A 20,583-nucleotide genomic window follows, 5' to 3' on the forward strand; every position below is an offset into this window, starting at 1 on the left:
GTTTCTCAGGACTCCCAAAATGGTCAGTCAAGGGTTGCACATGTCCACTGCCCTCATGGGGATGGTGTAAAACCAAAGCACATAACAACCACAATAGAGCAATACATAGGCACAGCCCTCTGCCAGTTAAGGACCCTAGAACAGCTGTAGCTCAGTGGTAGAATATTTGCTTTGCCTGCTGAAGGTCCCAGGTTCAGCCTCATCATTTCCAGGTAGGGTTGGGAGAGAACCCCTGCCTGAAATCATGGAAAGCTGCTGCCAGTCAGTGTAGACAATATGGAGCTAGATGGACCAATGGACTGACTCAGTATAAGGCGGCTTCCTCTGTTCTTTCCAATACTCTTAAGGCTCAAAGTTTGGATCACTACTTATTTTGTTTAATTCTTTATTCTTCAACTTATCAGCTGCTCAGTAACAAGAATTGTCTGGGCGACATCCAAAGTAAAAACAACTTTTTTTAAAAAAAATCACAATTATAATCCTAATTAAGCAGCAGCAAATGACAACTATGAAAACAACACATTTTAAAATAGAGAGCAAGAGATTAAAACATTGCTGCGACATTGAGAGAGAACTAAAAAAATAAAATAAAAATTGCACAGAGCTAGACATAGTATAAAATTCAAAAGGCCTGGCAAAATAAAAGCATGAGCTGCTGCTGAAAAGAGATTAAAGTAGGTGCCAGGTGCACCTCTCTGGGAAGGGCATCCCACAACCAAGGGGCCACTAGTCTGGATGGCTAGATATTGAAGATACTTTTGGGCTAATTGTTTGGTGGTCGAATCTAAGTCCTGGTCTGATTTATGGTTTGATCACCATGTTGTTTGTATTGGTTTGCACTGGTTTTAACAATTGTATTATATATTGGATTTTTGAAGGTCCAATATTGGATTTTACTCCAGGGTTAGAAGCAGCATGCCTTTGAATACCAGAGGTGCCGGTACTCATATGTTGATAAAAGCACCGGGCGTGCCGGCACAAAATGTCTGCCATGGGCAGCAAAGAAAACAGAGGTGACGGTATTCTGTATTGGCCTTGCTACATTTTATTAGTCCATTTTCCCTCCCAAATCAAAGTGTTCACTCTGGCATATATAACCATGTATTCCCTTCCATCCTCCCCACATCAAGCACATTCCATTCATTTTTACTAGGAGGCTACCATCATTACAATAATATGTTGAACGACACAAAACAAAAAGAGAAAAATTGGCACTTGTCAACACATTTAGAAAATCTGCAGCTGGAACCTCTCTGTGCTTTGTAATGAAAAACAACATCCACCTTATATAATCATAGAATCTAAGGTTGCCTACACACCTTACATTTAAAGCACTTTTAAAGAACATGACATTCCCTAAGGTTCCTGGGAGTTTAACCCTCACAGAGCTACAACTCCCAGCACCTTTAACAATGACAAGATATTTTGGTGGAAGTGACATGCTCTAAATGTGTTTTAAATGTATGCTGTGTACACAGTTATAGGGATGTGAGAGAAATTCAATTCAGTTTGTGTTTAAAGCCAAATTCATGACCTGAGAAATGAAACGCAGCCATCTTTTGAAATTTGCACTTATCCGAATTTTGCAATGCATTTTCCCAACCACTGTTTACAAAAATGCATATATTAGGGGAACATGTGCATAAAAATGAATATATTGGTGAAAATAACATACAAAATGCATTATGTTAGGAGAAACAGTTTGCAAAAACGTGTACATTAGTCAAAACTGTATACAAAAATGTATATTAGGAGAAATTCACAATGCTGAAGAATTTCCATTTGGATTTGTGATTGTTTTAATTGCAAATTGTGGCAGAATTGAATTTCAGATTGGAAAAATGAGAAACAGAGAGAACCAAAATGGATAGATCTTTCCATCTCTAGTCGGAGGGGACCAAGCAGAGTAATTTAACAGACAGTCCCTCTTCCCAGGGAATTTTGGGAATTGTCTCCGAACGAGAATTGGCCAACAACTCTCAACACCCATAACAAACCACAATTCACAGGATTCCTTTGGGGCAGCCATGGCTGTTTAAAGTGGAATAATACTGCTATAAATGTGTAGTGCAGATGGGGCCTGTCACAGGACTTTCGCATACAGAAGGACCTAACTTGGCACCTCCACTTTCAAAAAGGATCAGGTAGCAGGTGGTGTGAAACATCTCTCTCAGAGAGCTGCTGCCAGTCAGAACAAACAATACTGGCCTAGATGGAAATATGACCTTCTTATGTGTTCTAGGTTGCACACTATGTGAGGCTCTAGCCACTCTTGTCACCTCACCACTGACACTCCCCAGTAGCTGCAGATCGCAAGAAAAGATGATAAATGAGGGCAAACTGCCTGTCAGGAAAGCTAGTTGGCAGTAGAAGGAGGTGAGTGGGAGGGAGGGAGGTTTCTGAGAGAGGGAGCGTGTGGAGAGGTACAGAGCTGAACATTATCTCACCCTCCCCTTGCAGAAGCAGCTGTCTCCAAGAGTCTGTTGTCTTTGGGAGAGAGTAACATCAGGATAAGACCCCGCCGAGGCTCTATTCCCATCAGTCTGAGTGGCTGCAGCTGCCCAGGGCACTCCCCCAGACCCTCAGACCTTGCAGTCCTGCTGGGGAAGGGGAGGATATAAGTCAAGCCAGCCAGGACCAGTGAGAGTGCTGCTGCTGGGGGTGACCCTGAAGGCGGTTGCCTCTTTGGGGTGTGATGAGGGCTTGGGCTCACCCCCTTTTAATTATTTTTGCAGGGCAGGGTTTTATGTGTGGTGTTGATTGTTTTCTTCTGGGGGCGTTTCTTGTTTTTCTCTGGGCCACTTCCAGGATGAGAGCCTGGAGGTGATCTGGAGTAGTGTGTTTTGATGGAAAGTGGTTTCATGCCCCTTGAGTGAGAGTCCAATCCAGCATGATACTGTGCCTTCCTAGGTGAGAATTGGCGGGGAGTTGTTTTTATCCTAGGTGAGAGCTGGGGTATGAAGTCACTTCCAATAGTTTTCTTTGTTTAACTTTTTAGTTTGATGTTCCCTGTCACCAACTTCTACTGCATAACTTTGTTTACTAGTGGTGGGTCAGGGAACTATGTATTGTGGCCAGAAACAGGGGAGGGTGGATCTGCCATCCCTGGGATGTAGGTAGAGGAAGATATAATGGTGGGTGAAGGCATCGGGGGGGGGAAAGAGGAGCCCTTGCCCCCTCTGGTTTGCCTGCTGTGTCTTAGAATTTGGGAACGCCAGTCAGCCAATCCCCTGTCCTTGTGGTGGTGTGGATAAATGCCAGGTGTACCCCAGCGAAAACATCTGAAGGGGCAGACTTGGCATGTATAACTGAGACCTGGGTAGGTGAGCTCGGTGGCCCAGTGCTAACCCAGCTGTGCCTGCCTGGGTACTTGGTGCAGCACCATTCCAGGTCAGAGGGAGGGGGAGTTGCGATCCTCCATAAAACGTCCTTCTCTCTTTCCAGGAGGCCAATCCATACTGTGTCTGGGCTTGAGGGACTGTTTGTGATGTTGGGACAGAGAGACAGAGCACGGATGTTGTGAGTCCACTCTGCTGCCCTACAACCTCCCTAACCGAGCTGATGGATGTAATCTCAGATGTGGTGTTGGAGAACCCTTTCACAGTGATGTTGGGGGACTTCAGTATCCACCCTGAGGCTGCCTCAAATGGGCCAGCTTGGGGCTTCATGGCCTCCATGACAATCATGGGGCTGTCCCAATATATCAATGGCCCAACAAATTTGGCCGGATATACCCTTGGCCTGGTCTTTGCCACGGAGCGGATTGGTACTACTGTATCGATTGGAGGACTCACTGTGAGTCCGTTGTCATGGATGGATCATTTCCTGGTAAGGTTTGGGATGAATGTAGCTACTCCACTTTGCATGGGTGGGGGACCCATTGAAATAGTCTGCCCTCGGAGAGTTATGGAATCTGATGGATTCCTGAATGCTCTGGGAGACTTTTCGGCTGGCATGGCTGGTGCTCCTGTCGAGGCTCTTGTCTCACTGTGGAATGAGATGCGTAGAGCCGTGGACACGGGCAATCCTGAGTGCCCATTTTGTCACAGTGGTGCACATAGGTCACCTTGGTATTCCAGTGATCTGCATGCAATGAAATGGGAGGGTCAGCAGCTGGAGTGTAGGTGGCGCAAATCTTGGTCTGAATCTGACCGGACATGGGTACGACTGCACTATTGTGCCTATCACATGGCAGTGGTGGAGGTGAAGAAAGCCTCTGCCACAATTGAATCTGCAAGTGGCCGGTGGCGGAGCTTTTCTAAGTGTTTTTTGTCATCTGGCCAAGACAGTGTTGCTCTGACACCCTCGGAGGCCTGCTGTAACAGCTTTGCAAGACACTTTAGGGACAAAATTGATCAGATTCGGACAGAATTGGATGCCACAGTTGTAGTAAGTCCAACAAAGGCATCCAGAGCACTGTCTGTTCCACCTGTATTGGAACAGTTTCAATTATTACAGCCTGAGGATGTGGACAAGCTGCTTGAAGAGTTTGTGGTCCACCATCTGCCTCCTTGACCCTTGCCCATCCTGGCTGCTGAGAACTAGCCATGACTGGGTGGGTCCAGGGAGTGATTAATTCTTTGCTGGGGGAAGGGGGTACTGTGAGGCGTCCTTCCCTGGCTCTCCCTGTCAGGTTCCTACCTGCTCGTGGTTACTGCCTGTCTCTAGGCACCACCAGGGACTCCACCAGTCCGGACCGCTCTCTCTTATGATTTCTCTCCCCGCTCTAGCACAGATCTCAACAGATCCCCCTGCTAGGCAGCCACCAGTAACGTCCCAATACTAGTATTCCCAGAGACTCTGAATACTGGTATTGTTATTCTCTTCACCGCTGCCACCATTTGTTACAGTTCCCCTTCAGCCTTGGTCATTACCTTACCCTCCCTTCTGGTCTGTGAAACCCCAGCCAAGGATCAGGCCTTTGGTAAACCAAATTAAGTATTTATTACAGATAACAAAGCTAACAAGATTAACAAGATTTCTTCTTAAGGCACATAAGCATATGGTTTTACTCAATACTAATCCGAACTCCACCTCCCTCCTGGTAAACAACTCTCTAAACCCCACCAAGCAATCCACTCTTTCTCTTCTTCCCCCCCAGATTCCACAATTCACCACCTCACATTCACCCAGATTTACCTGTCATCCTTTCATTTATACTGTCAGCCATTTTAAACATTCAGCCAATCATCAAGCATTCTATTGCCCATTCACTCCCCCTCCTCTTTCACTACTTACCATGTATACTCTAAACAACCAGCACTTACCATATATACACTAATATATAGGAACATCACATTTCCCCCCCCTTAAACAACTGCAGAGTATTATTCCTGTTCCAGGATTTATACGTCGCGTTAACAAATAAAAGTCTCTATGGGGAAAATGTCTTTCTTTGTTCCTCTGTCTGGTCACGTCACTGCAGTCCCAGCCACTTGCCTGGAAAGTCCTTGCCTTTGATGAACTGGAAGTCCACTTGATAGTCCTGTAGGGCCCAGGACCACCTCTGCAGCATAGTGTTATGGTTTTTCATAGTCTGCAACCATAACAAGGCCCGATGATCCGTAGTCACTGTGAATCTTCGTCCCCACACGTATGGGCGCAACTTGTTCAGTCCCCACACGACCGCTAGGCACTCCTTCTGGACCGACGAATAGTTTTTCTCCCTCGGCGTCAGCTTGCGACTCAGATACGCCACTGGATGTCTGGTGCCTTCTCTCTCCTGCAGCAAGACGACTCCCAGCGCGAGGTCTGACGCATCTGTAGCCACGATGAATGGTTGCTCATAGTCTGGTGCTATTAATATGGGTCCTTGGCACAAGGCTTGCTTCAGCAGATCAAAAGCCTTCTGACATTCATCCGTCCATACCACACACTCAGAACACTTCTTCTTGGTCAATTCATGCAAGGGGGTTGCTATTTCCCCAAAATTTGTCACAAACTTCCTATAAAAACCAGCCACACCCAGAAATGCCCTTACTTGTTTTTTGGTTAAGGGGATCGGCCACGCTTGTATTGCCTCCACCTTGTTCCATAAGGGGGTGATTTTCCCACTCCCCACCTTATGTCCTAAATAGATTACTTCCTTTAGTCCAAACTGGCATTTCTTAGCTTTTATTGTGAGGCCTGCTTTTCTTAAGGCCTCCAATACTGTTGTCAGGTGTTGGACATGCTCAGGCACCGACTTGCTAAAAATGGCCACGTCATCGATATAAGCCATTGCAAAATCTGACATGCCTCGCAACACAGTATTGATTAGCCTCTGAAATGAACTTGGTGAGTTCCTTAGTCCCATGGGTAAGGTCACAAACTCATATAACCCATCTGGTGTACTGAAGGCAGTTTTGGCTCTGGATTGCTCGTCTAGTTCCATTTGCCAAAATCCTTTACAGAGATCTAGTGTAGAGATAATGGTTGCTGCCCCCAATAACTCTAACATAGCGTCTACCCTAGGCATAGGATACGCATCTGGGACAGTAATTTTATTGATTAGCCGATAATCAATGCAAAACCTTGTCATTCCATCTTTTTTCGGAACCAGGACAATACTTGAGGCCCAGGGACTGATGGATTCCCTGATCACTCCTAATTCCAGCATATCTTCCACCTCCTTTTTGATCTCATTCAAAACTTTCCCATTCACACGGTATGAAACAGATCTGATTGGGGCATGATCTCCAGTATCAATGGAATGTATAACTATACTGGTTCGGCCAGGTTTGTTGCTAAAGAGATTCCTATAGGTTTTCAAAACTCTCAGAATCTCTTCTTTTACTTCCTCCTCTACCTCCTCTGACCATTCCACTTGATCTACCCCTCCTTTGTCTTTGCTTTCCTGTACCAAATCTGGAAGTTCAGGCCCACTTCCCTCAGGGAATAAGGTAACTTGCAACACCTGTGCATCCCTGGTATGGTAAGGCTTCAACATATTTACATGAACCACTTTGCTTTTGTTTAATTGGTCTGTGGTGATTACATATGTCACTGTGTCAAGCCTTTCTCTGATGGTATATGGTCCTTCCCAGTTAGCCTGTAATTTGTCATGTTTCCTGGGTATGAACACCATAACCATATCTCCCACATCATACACACGTTCTCTGGCTGTTCTGTCATACCAGTAACTTTGCTTCTCCTGTGCATGACTCAAATTCTCTTTCACTACTTCCATCATTGATGTTAATTTATTGCGGAATTCCAATACAAAATCTACTACAGAAGTTTTGTACTCTCCCAGAGTTCCTTCCCATGAATTTTTTAGCAGTTCCAAAGGTCCCCTCACTTTTCTAGTGAACATGAGTTCAAAGGGTGAGAAGCCTGTTGACTCCTGAGGGACTTCTCTGTATGCAAATAAGAAGCATCCCAACCGTTCATCCCAGTCTTGTGGGTGATCTTGAACATAGCTTCTTATCATGCCCTTCAAAACTCCATTGAATCTCTCAGTTAGCCCATTAGTGGCGGGATGGTAAGTAGTGGTCTTTAGATGTTTTAGACCACAACATTTCCACATACATTGCATCACTTCTCCCATGAATACACTGCCTTGATCTGTCAGCACTTCATGAGGGAAACCCAGCCTCATAAAGATTTTTAATAAAGCCTCTGCCACTACAGGGGCTTCTACAGATTTCAGTGCTTCTGCGTCTGGGTACCTGGTGGCAAAATCCACCACCACCACTAGATATTTCTTGCCATGCCTTGTGGGTTTGGAAAAAGGGCCCACCAAATCTATTCCCACTCTATAAAAGGGTTGTCCAATTATAGGAAGGGGCTTTAAGGGTGCCTTGGTCTTTACTCCACTCTTTCCCACCTTTTGGCATATTCCACAAGATAGACAATGTTGTTTTACATCCTTGGAGATACTTGGCCAATAATAATGTGCAGCCAATCTCCTCTTGGTCTTTTTTATTCCCAGATGTCCTGCACATGGGACATCGTGGGCTACCTCTAGCAATCTGGTTCTGTATTTGCTAGGTACTATCAATTGCTTCACTGGTTCACATTCATCCTTTCTCTCAGCAGGCATCCACAGTCTATATAAAATCCCATTCTCACACACAACTTGATTCCTCAGTTTGTCAGTGAAAGGAATCTGTTGGGTCAGCGCTTGTTCCTTTATCTGCTTCAGACTTATATCTTTATGCAGCTCTTCCCTGAATTGCTCTGCTTCTTCCCCAGAGACCACTTGATACAGTTTGTCTTCTTCAGCAGGCCTGCTAGTTGTTGCTATGGTGACCTGAGGCTGGTTAACAGATTCCACCCTGTTTGTTTCAGCCCCCCTTAATATGGCTTCTTTTTCTCTGCCAATTTGCTGTCTGGTCACTACATAGATCTTTCCTTGGGCGCCCATTACATCTCTTCCCAGTATTACTGGTTCTTGTTGCTGGGCATTAATACAAACTTTATATTGGCCCTTTCGGCCTCTCCATTCCATTTTCACTAGGGCCACAGGCAAACTCTCTGGTTGACCCCTCACTCCTTGGATAGTCACTGTTTCCTGAGGTAATATTTCTTCAGATTTTATTAAATCTGGCCTCAGTAACGTCTGAGCGGCACCAGTGTCAAGCAATGCCCAATAAGTTGCCCCTTGTACACTCACTTCCTCTCTCAGACTTGAATCAAGGTCTGTTACTTCTGTCCAGTTTATCTGGCAAAACTGAACCTTTTTAGCTGCTTCTAAAGCCTTGGGCTCTGTTTTCACTGCCCTTGTCTGAGCAGGATTACTAATGGGGTTGGCAACCTCACATTGAAAACGTAGGTGCCCCGGTCTACCACATTTGTAGCATAATTTCTCCTCACTTTTAGGGTACACAGATCCGCTCTGGGGTGTCCTGTGCCCTTCAGATTTTAATGGAGGACTCACTCGCTGTGGTACCACATCCCTTCTGCCAGCACTATATGGTCTGGGTTTAAACTCTCTTGATGTTTTCCCCACCCAGCCAGTTCTATTGGAGGTGAAGTGATCCGCCATCTCTGCGGCCTCCTGCACAGATGTAGGGGAACGGTCTTTGACCAGGAGCCTTATTTCTGGTGGTAACTGATGGTATAATTGATCCAGTATCATGAGGCTTTTCACCTCTTCCACTGACTGAGCTTTGGCACTACTCATCCACTTTCCAAATATATCCATCAACTTTGCTCCCAGTTCCACAAAAGATCTCCCTGTCTGTATCTGGCAATTTCTGAAAAGCTTTCTAAAATAATCAGGCCCCAGTCTGAACCTTTTAAACACTGCTTCTTTGAATTCAGCATAGGTGACGGGCCTGTCTGAGGGGAAATATTGGTATACCTCAGCCAATTCCCCTTTAATCAGGTTTGATAAATACTGCATGTATTTATCTTCAGGTAGCCCCCACAACTGAGCTGCTTTTTCAAAGGTGCTGAGGTAAATTTGAGGATCTTGACCAGGCTCATAGACAGCAAAGTCCTTTGGAGTAATTTTTATTTTTGCTCCATCTCTCTCTTTCCTTGTCTCCTCAGAGTGAAATTTCTCTCTATCAAATTTTAACTTTTCTACTTGTAATTCAGCATCCAATGCTCGTTGCTTCTCCCTCTCCTCAAACCCCAATCTCATTCTCTCAATTTCCAACTCCCTCTGTTTTTCCTTCTCTGCACCTTCCATCCTCAATCTCTCAGCTTCCAACTCCCGCTGTTTATCTTTTTCCTCAGCCTCCATCCTCAATCTCTCAGCTTCCAACTCTCTCTGCTTGTCTTTTTCCTCAGCCTCCATCCTCAATCTCTCAGCTTCCAACTCTCTCTGTTTTTCCTTCTCTGCACCTTCCATCCTCAACTTCTCTCTCAAGTACTCTATATAAGCGGGATTGCTTAAATATCCTTCTGGGGTCTCTTCTCTGACAGGTTGTTTTTGCTGGGCAGTTGCAAATCCTATAAGTGCTACCCTCAATTCATCTACCCCTTTACCCTCATGAGGTAAATTGAATGTTATGCACTTCTCCACCAGCTCCTCTCTTTTCATTTTTATGTATTCAGCCATGGTGTTTGAGTTCACTCACTCTTTGCCACACACTCTTTGCCAGTCACTCTCACAAGAAATCTTGTTTTGTTATTTCTGTTTGCCACACAACTATTAGGGATTGTCTAGTATTCGTATCTCACTGCTACAGCCAACACCTGTGACGTAGTCTCCTTTGTCACCACGTGTCTTTGGGACTCTCTTTGGTTCGTATCTGGATTCTCTGTTGTTTGTATCCCACCGCTACTGACACCACATGTGAGGCATCCTTCCCTGGCTCTCCCTGTCAGGTTCCTACCTGCTTGTGGTTACTGCCTGTCTCTAGGCACCACCAGGGACTCCACCAGTCCGGACCGCTCTCTCTTATGATTTCTCTCCCCGCTCTAGCACAGATCTCAACAGATCCCCCTGCTAGGCAACCACCAGTAACGTCCCAATACTAGTATTCCCAGAGACTCTGAATACTGGTATTGTTATTCTCTTCACCGCTGCCACCATTTGTTACAGTTCCCCTTCAGTCTTGGTCATTACCTTACCCTCCCTTCTGGTCTGTGAAACCCCAGCCAAGGATCAGGCCTTTGGTAAACCAAATTAAGTATTTATTACAGATAACAAAGCTAACAAGATTAACAAGATTTCTTCTTAAGGCACATAAGCATATGGTTTTACTCAATACTAATCCGAACTCCACCTCCCTCCTGGTAAACAACTCTCTAAACCCCACCAAGCAATCCACTCTTTCTCTTCTTCCCCCCCAGATTCCACAATTCACCACCTCACATTCACCCAGATTTACCTGTCATCCTTTCATTTATACTGTCAGCCATTTTAAACATTCAGCCAATCATCAAGCATTCTATTGCCCATTCACTCCCCCTCCTCTTTCACTACTTACCATGTATACTCTAAACAACCAGCACTTACCATATATACACTAATATATAGGAACATCACATTTCCCCCCCCTTAAACAACTGCAGAGTATTATTCCTGTTCCAGGATTTATACGTCGCGTTAACAAATAAAAGTCTCTATGGGGAAAATGTCTTTCTTTGTTCCTCTGTCTGGTCACGTCACTGCAGTCCCAGCCACTTGCCTGGAAAGTCCTTGCCTTTGATGAACTGGAAGTCCACTTGATAGTCCTGTAGGGCCCAGGACCACCTCTGCAGCATAGTGTTATGGTTTTTCATAGTCTGCAACCATAACAAGGCCCGATGATCCGTAGTCACTGTGAATCTTCGTCCCCACACGTATGGGCGCAACTTGTTCAGTCCCCACACGACCGCTAGGCACTCCTTCTGGACCGACGAATAGTTTTTCTCCCTCGGCGTCAGCTTGCGACTCAGATACGCCACTGGATGTCTGGTGCCTTCTCTCTCCTGCAGCAAGACGACTCCCAGCGCGAGGTCTGACGCATCTGTAGCCACGATGAATGGTTGCTCATAGTCTGGTGCTATTAATATGGGTCCTTGGCACAAGGCTTGCTTCAGCAGATCAAAAGCCTTCTGACATTCATCCGTCCATACCACACACTCAGAACACTTCTTCTTGGTCAATTCATGCAAGGGGGTTGCTATTTCCCCAAAATTTGTCACAAACTTCCTATAAAAACCAGCCACACCCAGAAATGCCCTTACTTGTTTTTTGGTTAAGGGGATCGGCCACGCTTGTATTGCCTCCACCTTGTTCCATAAGGGGGTGATTTTCCCACTCCCCACCTTATGTCCTAAATAGATTACTTCCTTTAGTCCAAACTGGCATTTCTTAGCTTTTATTGTGAGGCCTGCTTTTCTTAAGGCCTCCAATACTGTTGTCAGGTGTTGGACATGCTCAGGCACCGACTTGCTAAAAATGGCCACGTCATCGATATAAGCCATTGCAAAATCTGACATGCCTCGCAACACAGTATTGATTAGCCTCTGAAATGAACTTGGTGAGTTCCTTAGTCCCATGGGTAAGGTCACAAACTCATATAACCCATCTGGTGTACTGAAGGCAGTTTTGGCTCTGGATTGCTCGTCTAGTTCCATTTGCCAAAATCCTTTACAGAGATCTAGTGTAGAGATAATGGTTGCTGCCCCCAATAACTCTAACATAGCGTCTACCCTAGGCATAGGATACGCATCTGGGACAGTAATTTTATTGATTAGCCGATAATCAATGCAAAACCTTGTCATTCCATCTTTTTTCGGAACCAGGACAATACTTGAGGCCCAGGGACTGATGGATTCCCTGATCACTCCTAATTCCAGCATATCTTCCACCTCCTTTTTGATCTCATTCAAAACTTTCCCATTCACACGGTATGAAACAGATCTGATTGGGGCATGATCTCCAGTATCAATGGAATGTATAACTATACTGGTTCGGCCAGGTTTGTTGCTAAAGAGATTCCTATAGGTTTTCAAAACTCTCAGAATCTCTTCTTTTACTTCCTCCTCTACCTCCTCTGACCATTCCACTTGATCTACCCCTCCTTTGTCTTTGCTTTCCTGTACCAAATCTGGAAGTTCAGGCCCACTTCCCTCAGGGAATAAGGTAACTTGCAACACCTGTGCATCCCTGGTATGGTAAGGCTTCAACATATTTACATGAACCACTTTGCTTTTGTTTAATTGGTCTGTGGTGATTACATATGTCACTGTGTCAAGCCTTTCTCTGATGGTATATGGTCCTTCCCAGTTAGCCTGTAATTTGTCATGTTTCCTGGGTATGAACACCATAACCATATCTCCCACATCATACACACGTTCTCTGGCTGTTCTGTCATACCAGTAACTTTGCTTCTCCTGTGCATGACTCAAATTCTCTTTCACTACTTCCATCATTGATGTTAATTTATTGCGGAATTCCAATACAAAATCTACTACAGAAGTTTTGTACTCTCCCAGAGTTCCTTCCCATGAATTTTTTAGCAGTTCCAAAGGTCCCCTCACTTTTCTAGTGAACATGAGTTCAAAGGGTGAGAAGCCTGTTGACTCCTGAGGGACTTCTCTGTATGCAAATAAGAAGCATCCCAACCGTTCATCCCAGTCTTGTGGGTGATCTTGAACATAGCTTCTTATCATGCCCTTCAAAACTCCATTGAATCTCTCAGTTAGCCCATTAGTGGCGGGATGGTAAGTAGTGGTCTTTAGATGTTTTAGACCACAACATTTCCACATACATTGCATCACTTCTCCCATGAATACACTGCCTTGATCCGTCAGCACTTCATGAGGGAAACCCAGCCTCATAAAGATTTTTAATAAAGCCTCTGCCACTACAGGGGCTTCTACAGATTTCAGTGCTTCTGCGTCTGGGTACCTGGTGGCAAAATCCACCACCACCACTAGATATTTCTTGCCATGCCTTGTGGGTTTGGAAAAAGGGCCCACCAAATCTATTCCCACTCTATAAAAGGGTTGTCCAATTATAGGAAGGGGCTTTAAGGGTGCCTTGGTCTTTACTCCACTCTTTCCCACCTTTTGGCATATTCCACAAGATAGACAATGTTGTTTTACATCCTTGGAGATACTTGGCCAATAATAATGTGCAGCCAATCTCCTCTTGGTCTTTTTTATTCCCAGATGTCCTGCACATGGGACATCGTGGGCTACCTCTAGCAATCTGGTTCTGTATTTGCTAGGTACTATCAATTGCTTCACTGGTTCACATTCATCCTTTCTCTCAGCAGGCATCCACAGTCTATATAAAATCCCATTCTCACACACAACTTGATTCCTCAGTTTGTCAGTGAAAGGAATCTGTTGGGTCAGCGCTTGTTCCTTTATCTGCTTCAGACTTATATCTTTATGCAGCTCTTCCCTGAATTGCTCTGCTTCTTCCCCAGAGACCACTTGATACAGTTTGTCTTCTTCAGCAGGCCTGCTAGTTGTTGCTATGGTGACCTGAGGCTGGTTAACAGATTCCACCCTGTTTGTTTCAGCCCCCCTTAATATGGCTTCTTTTTCTCTGCCAATTTGCTGTCTGGTCACTACATATATTTTCCCCTGTGCCCCCATAACATCTCTTCCCAGTATTACTGGTTCTTGTTGCTGGGCATTAATACAAACTTTATATTGGCCCTTTCGGCCTCTCCATTCCATTTTCACTAGGGCCACAGGCAAACTCTCTGGTTGACCCCTCACTCCTTGGATAGTCACTGTTTCCTGAGGTAATATTTCTTCAGATTTTATTAAATCTGGCCTCAGTAACGTCTGAGCGGCACCAGTGTCAAGCAATGCCCAATAAGTTGCCCCTTGTACACTCACTTCCTCTCTCAGACTTGAATCAAGGTCTGTTACTTCTGTCCAGTTTATCTGGCAAAACTGAACCTTTTTAGCTGCTTCTAAAGCCTTGGGCTCTGTTTTCACTGCCCTTGTCTGAGCAGGATTACTAATGGGGTTGGCAACCTCACATTGAAAACGTAGGTGCCCCGGTCTACCACATTTGTAGCATAATTTCTCCTCACTTTTAGGGTACACAGATCCGCTCTGGGGTGTCCTGTGCCCTTCAGATTTTAATGGAGGACTCACTCGCTGTGGTACCACATCCCTTCTGCCAGCACTATATGGTCTGGGTTTAAACTCTCTTGATGTTTTCCCCACCCAGCCAGTTCTATTGGAGGTGAAGTGATCCGCCATCTCTGCGGCCTCCTGCACAGATGTAGGGGAACGGTCTTTGACCAGGAGCCTTATTTCTGGTGGTAACTGATGGTATAATTGATCCAGTATCATGAGGCTTTTCACCTCTTCCACTGACTGAGCTTTGGCACTACTCATCCACTTTCCAAATATATCCATCAACTTTGCTCCCAGTTCCACAAAAGATCTCCCTGTCTGTATCTGGCAATTTCTGAAAAGCTTTCTAAAATAATCAGGCCCCAGTCTGAACCTTTTAAACACTGCTTCTTTGAATTCAGCATAGGTGACGGGCCTGTCTGAGGGGAAATATTGGTATACCTCAGCCAATTCCCCTTTAATCAGGTTTGATAAATACTGCATGTATTTATCTTCAGGTAGCCCCCACAACTGAGCTGCTTTTTCAAAGGTGCTGAGGTAAATTTGAGGATCTTGACCAGGCTCATAGACAGCAAAGTCCTTTGGAGTAATTTTTATTTTTGCTCCATCTCTCTCTTTCCTTGTCTCCTCAGAGTGAAATTTCTCTCTATCAAATTTTAACTTTTCTACTTGTAATTCAGCATCCAATGCTCGTTGCTTCTCCCTCTCCTCAAACCCCAATCTCATTCTCTCAATTTCCAACTCCCTCTGTTTTTCCTTCTCTGCACCTTCCATCCTCAATCTCTCAGCTTCCAACTCCCGCTGTTTATCTTTTTCCTCAGCCTCCATCCTCAATCTCTCAGCTTCCAACTCTCTCTGCTTGTCTTTTTCCTCAGCCTCCATCCTCAATCTCTCAGCTTCCAACTCTCTCTGTTTTTCCTTCTCTGCACCTTCCATCCTCAACTTCTCTCTCAAGTACTCTATATAAGCGGGATTGCTTAAATATCCTTCTGGGGTCTCTTCTCTGACAGGTTGTTTTTGCTGGGCAGTTGCAAATCCTATAAGTGCTACCCTCAATTCATCTACCCCTTTACCCTCATGAGGTAAATTGAATGTTATGCACTTCTCCACCAGCTCCTCTCTTTTCATTTTTATGTATTCAGCCATGGTGTTTGAGTTCACTCACTCTTTGCCACACACTCTTTGCCAGTCACTCTCACAAGAAATCTTGTTTTGTTATTTCTGTTTGCCACACAACTATTAGGGATTGTCTAGTATTCGTATCTCACTGCTACAGCCAACACCTGTGACGTAGTCTCCTTTGTCACCACGTGTCTTTGGGACTCTCTTTGGTTCGTATCTGGATTCTCTGTTGTTTGTATCCCACCGCTACTGACACCACATGTGAGGCATCCTTCCCTGGCTCTCCCTGTCAGGTTCCTACCTGCTTGTGGTTACTGCCTGTCTCTAGGCACCACCAGGGACTCCACCAGTCCGGACCGCTCTCTCTTATGATTTCTCTCCCCGCTCTAGCACAGATCTCAACAGATCCCCCTGCTAGGCAACCACCAGTAACGTCCCAATACTAGTATTCCCAGAGACTCTGAATACTGGTATTGTTATTCTCTTCACCGCTGCCACCATTTGTTACAGTTCCCCTTCAGTCTTGGTCATTACCTTACCCTCCCTTCTGGTCTGTGAAACCCCAGCCAAGGATCAGGCCTTTGGTAAACCAAATTAAGTATTTATTACAGATAACAAAGCTAACAAGATTAACAAGATTTCTTCTTAAGGCACATAAGCATATGGTTTTACTTAATACTAATCCGAACTCCACCTCCCTCCTGGTAAACAACTCTCTAAACCCCACCAAGCAATCCACTCTTTCTCTTCTTCCCCCCCAGATTCCACAATTCACCACCTCACATTCACCCAGATTTACCTGTCATCCTTTCATTTATACTGTCAGCCATTTTAAACATTCAGCCAATCATCAAGCATTCTATTGCCCATTCACTCCCCCTCCTCTTTCACTACTTACCATGTATACTCTAAACAACCAGCACTTACCATATATACACTAATATATAGGAACATCACAGGTACCATCTGCCTTGAATGAGGCAGTGGCACATCCCCTCCTTAAGATGACCTTCCTGGACCCAGAAGTGTTCAACAACTATCGCCCAGTGGCAAATATCCCCTTTTTGGGCAAGGTACTTGAGAAGGTGGTGGCAGTCCAGCTTCAAGCATTCTTGGAGGAAACTGATTACTTGGATCTGTAGATTACTTTCAGTCTGGCTTCAGTCCTGACCATGGCACTGAAACTGCCTTGGTCGCCCTGGTTGATGACATTTGTCGAGAGAGAGACGGGGGAATGTGACCCTGCTCATTCTGCTTGATCTGTCAGTGTCTTTTGATACTGTTGACCATGGTATCCTTCTGGAACATCTTGAGGAGGTGGGGGTTGGGGGCACTGTGCTTCAGCGATTCCACTCATACCTCCAGAGTCGCTTCCAAAAAGTAGTTATGGGAGGCTACTGTTCAGCACCATGGGAATTATCCTGTGGTATTCTGCAGGGTTCCATTTTGTCCCCCATGCTATTTAACATGTATATGAAGCCACTGGGAGTTGTCATCAGGAGATCTGGAGTGAAGTGCCATCAATAGGCAGATGACACCGAGCTCTACCTCTCTATTCCATCTCAATCAGGAGAGGCAGTTGAGGTGTTGAACCGGTGCTTAGAGGCAGTGATGGACTGGATGTGGGCCAATAAATTGAGGCTGAATCCTGAAAATATAGAGGTGTTATGTGTCCAGAGTTCTCATGTCCAGGAGGTGGGAAGATGGCCTGTTCTGGAGGGGGTTGCTCTTTCCTTGAAGGAGCAAGTCCACAGCCTGGTGATGCTTCTTGATCCAACACTGTCACTGGAGATTCAGGTGGTCTCGGTGGACAGGAGTGCTTTCTTCCACTTCCGGCTGGTTTGCCAGCTTTGGCCCCGTTTGGATGGAAAAGTGCTCCATGCTCTGTTAACTTCCAGACTGGATTGCTGCAATGCTGTCTACGTGGGGCTGCCTTTGAAGATGACTTAGAAACTTAAACTGGTCCAAAATGCAGCAGCCAGATCACTGGCTGGAGTTCCCTTTAGAACTCATTGTTGCCGGTTCATTTCTGTGCCCAGTTCAAGGTGCTCACATTAGTGTTTAAAGCCCTGAACGTTGTAGGTCCCAAATATCTGAAAGACTGCCTCCTTCATAACAGACCCTCTCAGGTGTTGAGAACAGCAGAGGGAGCCCTTTTGGTAGTTCTGCCACCCTGGGAGGTTGGGGGGTGATGGCCTGGGCAAGGGCATTCTCTGCGGCAGCCCCTATGCTGTCGAACTCCCTCCCCATTAAAGAAGCGCGTCTGGCAACTTCACTGTATAACTGTTGGTGAATGCTAAAAATGTACCTCTTTACCTTGGCCTTTGACACCTGGGATGTATTTAGGACTTACCCTGTTTTCTGTGATGTTGTTTAGGTTGTTTTTAACAGTTTTTAATTATGTGTTTTAAAACTGTTGTAACCCACTCTGGGTGAAGGGCAGGTAATAAATTCTAGTAGCAGTAGTAATAGTAATAAAAATGAAAATAGTCCATGATTACTTATGGTTTCATTGAGGAACCCCTGATAAATGCAGAAGAAACATCAGGGTTTCGCTCCTTGGAACACTGGCTGAATAATCAGTGCTCTGGCTGATACACAGGCTGCTGTCTATGTTAAGTTGAAGAGCGGGCACAGGAAATCCTGCCAACATTTCATTTACAGTGTTAACAGGATTTAGGAGAAGCAGTTAGTATCAGAGTCACCGTTCTAAAATCATGCATTGTGAGGATGCCAGGAAAAATAAATAGGCTAAATTTATGCTGGGACAAGCACCACAACATCTGTTAAACAGGTGTAGCAAGTGATTGGGTATTCCAGTTTTGAAAACACCCTCCGCAGTTTTTTCACCTGCAGTGCCGGGATCTTTCTGCTTTAGATACTCAGCAGGGCTTGGCCAGAAGAGAACTCTGCAAGTTTCCAGTTGCATAATCGGAAGCATGGAAAGTAAATAACAGCTCATGAACTATCTCCTCAGAGAACATAAGAACATAAGAAGAGCCTGCTGGATCAGGCCAGTGGCCCATCTAGTCCAGCATCCTGTTCTCACAGTGGCCAACCAGGTGCCTGGGGGAAGCCCGCAAGCAGGACCCGAGTGCAAGAACACTCTCCCCTCCTGAGGCTTCCGGCAACTGGTTTTCAGAAGCATGCTGCCTCTGACTAGGGTGGCACAGCACAGCCATCACGGCTAGTAGCCATTGATAGCCCTGTCCTCCATGAATTTGTCTAATCTTCTTTTAAAGCCGTCCAAGCTGGTGGCCATTACTGCATCTTGTGGGAGTAAATTCCATAGTTTAACTATGCGCTGAGTAAAGAAGTACTTCCTTTTGTCTGTCCTGAATCTTCCAACATTCAGCTTCTTTGAATGCCCACGAGTTCTAGTATTATGAGAGAGGGAGAAGAACTTTTCTCTATCCACTTTCTCAATGCCATGCATAATTTTATACACTTCTATCATGTCTCCTCTGACCCGCCTTTTCTCTAAACTAAAAAGCCCCAAATGCTGCAACCTTTCCTCGTAAGGGAGTCGCTCCATCCTCTTGATCATTCTGGTTGCCCTTTTCCAACTCTATAATATCCTTTTTGAGATGAGGCGACCAGAACTGTACACAGTATTCCAAATGCGGCCGCACCATAGATTTATACAACGGCATTATGATATCGGCTGTTTTATTTTCAATACCTTTCCTAATTATTGCTAGCATGGAATTTGCCTTTTTCACAGCTGCCTCACACTGGGTCGACATTTTCATCGTGCTGTCCACTACAACCCCGAGGTCTCTCTCCTGGTCGGTCACCGCCAGTTCAGACCCCATGAGCGTATATGTGAAATTAAGATTGTTTGCTCCAATATGCATAATTTTACACTTGTTTATATTGAATTGCATTTGCCATTTTTCCGCCCATTCACTCAGTTTGGAGAGATCTTTTTGGAGCTCTTCACAATCCCTTTTTGTTTTAACAACCCTGAACAATTTAGTGTCGTCAGCAAACTTGGCCACTTCACTGCTCACTCCTAATTCTAGGTCATTAATGAACAAGTTGAAAAGTACAGGTCCCAATACCGATCCTTGAGGGACTCCACTTTCTACAGCCCTCCATTGGGAGAACTGTCCGTTTATTCCTACTCTCTGCTTTCTGCTTCTTAACCAATTCCTTATCCACAAGAGGACCTCTCCTCTTCTTCCATGACTGCTAAGCTTCCTTAGAAGTCTTTGGTGAGGTACCTTGTCAAACTCTTTTTGAAAGTCTAAGTACACTATGTCCACTGGATCACCTCTATCTATAGGCTTGTTGACACTCTCAAAGAATTCTAATAAGTTACTGAGACAGGACTTTCCCTTGCAGAAGCCATGCTGGCTCTGCTTCAGCAAGGCTTGTTCTTCTATGTGTTTAGTTAATCTAGCTTTAATAATACTTTCTACCAGTTTTCCAGGGACAGAAGTTAAGCTAACTGGCCTGTAATTTCCGGAATCCCCTCTGGATCCCTTTTTGAAGATTGGCGTTACATTTGCCACTTTCCAGTCCTCAGGCACGGAGGAGGACCCGAGGGACAAGTTACATATTTTAGTTAGCAGATCAGCAATTTCACCTTTGAGTTCTTTGAGAACTCTCAGGTGGATGCCATCCGGGCCCGGTGATTTGTCAGTTTTTATATTGTCCATTAAGCCTAGAACTTCTCTCTCGTTACCACTATTTGTCTCAGTTCCTCAGAATCCCTTCCTGCAAATGTTAGTTCAGGTTCAGGGATCTGCCCTATATCTTCCACTGTGAAGACAGATGCAAAGAATTCATTTAGCTTCTCTGCAATCTCCTTATCGTTCTTTAGTACACCTTTGACTCCCTTATCATCCAAGGGTCCAATCGCCTCCCTAGATGGTCTCCTGCTTTGAATGTATTTATAGAATTTTTTGTTGTTGGTTTTTATGTTCTTAGCAATCTATTCGTGTCTTGATCATGCTTGGAGGAGGAGTAGCATTATCTGTTTAT

The sequence above is a fragment of the Rhineura floridana genome, chromosome 4, assembly GCF_030035675.1.
Source record: "Rhineura floridana isolate rRhiFlo1 chromosome 4, rRhiFlo1.hap2, whole genome shotgun sequence".
NCBI lineage: Eukaryota > Metazoa > Chordata > Lepidosauria > Squamata > Rhineuridae > Rhineura > Rhineura floridana.